Source organism: Montipora capricornis, chromosome 11 (assembly GCF_036669925.1).
Source record: "Montipora capricornis isolate CH-2021 chromosome 11, ASM3666992v2, whole genome shotgun sequence".
In the NCBI taxonomy this organism is placed as follows: domain Eukaryota; kingdom Metazoa; phylum Cnidaria; class Anthozoa; order Scleractinia; family Acroporidae; genus Montipora; species Montipora capricornis.
Genome location: NC_090893.1, coordinates 20,446,772 through 20,449,271, shown reverse-complemented (window position 1 = coordinate 20,449,271; position 2,500 = coordinate 20,446,772). Strand labels below are relative to the sequence as shown.

General features: G+C 36.6%; 1 long non-coding RNA gene across 2 annotated transcripts in view; it reads left to right on the top strand.

Moving 5' to 3' along the window:
- The window catches only part of LOC138024411 (uncharacterized), a 79,420-nt gene that overhangs the window by 22,645 nt on the left and 54,275 nt on the right, over positions 1 to 2,500 (top strand). Inside the window, exon 7 of one of the 2 annotated variants that reach the window (XR_011126989.1) lies at positions 757 to 823. This is a non-coding gene — a long non-coding RNA (uncharacterized lncRNA). Of the gene's footprint in view, positions 1 to 756; positions 943 to 2,500 lie in introns of those variants that run through there. The other variant, XR_011126988.1, reaches the window with a different exon arrangement.

Genomic DNA, 2,500 nt, shown 5'->3' with positions numbered 1-2,500 from the left:
ATTGCGTATTTGTGTATCCACTTACTTGGCCATTTCTATACTTCAATATTTAAGCCATTTTACTGCATATCATGAGCATATTCACTTTAGAATAATTATACTAAACAACATTTCAAGAAAATGGGTGTTATTTCCACTACGACTATCCACTTCAGAATAAGATACTTAGAACACGACCATGGGTGGTAATAATTTTACACCACTGTACAGTTACTGTACATGTTTCTCTTAAGAAGTGCAGCTGTATTCCACGGTTACGACGCTCTGTTTGCATTGTGATGTGTGTGGGCTTAAGGACGGTGCCTACTATTGTCATTGCGCATACGTTCTGCGCATCTCGAGATACTCGGATTTCCTATCGGTGATGCTTATTAATACAGTGATATTTTTGCGCGGTTTAAAACTATCCGGAGAAAGTAGATCTTAGTAAGTACTCTTGGTATCCAAAAAGAAACTTGGGGGTAACCATGCATTTTTGAGAGATAATTAAGCTTCAATTTGCGGAAGAATGCCATACATTGCTTTGTATTTTAAAGCTTTTTACAAATATTATTCATGAATTATCTTTGAAAAATGCGTGGTTACCCCAATTTTCTTTTTGGATTTCAATAACACTTGTTATGATCTACATTTCCTGCATAATCACACAATGGGCAAAAGTGATTTTTGTTAGGACAGTCAAACTTATAAAAGTATTCTATTCAGATATTAATTTTGATAGACAAGTGTATTAACCACATCAAATCATCATTGCAGAGTTCTTTCCCTTGACAAAGCCACTGCTTGAGCTCACACAGAAGAGCGTCCATTTGGACCAACAGTGGTAAGTTGCTCATCATTACTGAAAGCTTTTAATATTGTATACAATGTACATGTATGACCCACGAGATGCAACCAAGCTGTGATTACGTGTAACTTGTGCTATATGTTATGTTGTTTGTGGGTTACAGTGAAAATTCATGCAAAAGACACCCTTTTCTCATACACTTGTGATCTATATAAATGATTCAATTTTCCCTGTTGGATGAACGAAGAATTGAAAGTAATAAGTGGTTAGGGTTTGAAGCTTATTAAAATTGAGGCAAATCTGCAAGTGTAGATTCTAGAGAATCATACGCATCCACTTATTGGCATATGAATACCATGTATTCTTGCATTCCTCATTCTTCAAAGGAAGCATGCAGGTACAAAAATACAATAGTGCATGTATAGCAGCATTGTTTTTAATTGATTTGAGTTTAAAGCTTCCAAACTCGGAATGGTATCTCCTGGCATTTTGGATTTGAGATAACATGACTGCATTTCATCCCATAAATGGGTGCCTTCAACTGTTTAATTTGAGGGATTGTAGGAGAAATAATGTGAAGCTTTGTGATTTCTATGCTGCTACTTTATTGGTCAAGAAGCTTCGGCTGATTACGAACAAAAAACTAACGAATCATGACTTTGACTTTTTCTAAAGCCGTGTTTCATACTCAACGTTGATTATGATCAACTGAGGTATAATTCAGGCCATTATACTCCATTCACTCATTCAATTATGGCTCTGTTCACATCTGTGAAAATTCAAATACAGTAGGCAGGGTAACCTCCCAGTGTGAGACAAATGGGCGCCGTATTGCGTGGTTTCCACGATTATCATCACCATCATGTGCTTGAGGCGAGAAAACAACCAAGGATAGCTTCCGAGAATAGAAGAAGACAAATACAAACCTTCACCCCCTAAAGCGATTAGAACTTTTGTCTGTTCACACCACCACTGTGATGCTCGCCATTCTGTTCAATTACACATTGTAATTACTTCAGACAAACCCAAGGGAGTTGTTTGAAGTAATTGTAATCGAATTATAATCAGGGACTGTAATTAGTTGATGTGAAGCCATTTCATATTTAATTCGATTATAATTCGATCATAATCGAGGCGTAATGTTGGTGGCAAAATGGACCTTTCTTGTGGCTTATTGCGCTTTTGACAACCGGCAATATGTAGTTATTCGTAAAATGGGTCTTTTTCTCTTTTCTTGATTGTCGCTTCCGCTAATAAATGAATAATAAATAAATAAATAATAATTTAGAAGAACAGTTAAAACAACCAAGCCTGCGAGCTTTGTGATGTTCCATAAAGGTTTTTTTTTATATCAAATGTGCCATCAAAATTAATAGCGTTTAGTATGGAGACGTTATGTGGTTTATAGCAGAAATACATCATCATGGCGGCCAGAACGTAAGTTTTAACTTTCGCTATCCGTGAACGCTTTGTTGCCTTAAGTTTTCTAAGCTTGCGTGCCTTCTTGTACACACTTCTTTTATCGTTTTGGTTGTTCACAGTTCAAAAACCAAGGCAAAGTGCATTGCTGTTTCTTTGTATTTGACACACTTCTCTGTTACCAGCCATGTCGAGATAATTTTTAAAAAACTGATCTTGTGTTAGGACCTGGCCGCCAAGCATGGGACGTCATCATGACCTTGAGCATTTTATCTGGTTAAGAGCTGAAGTTTT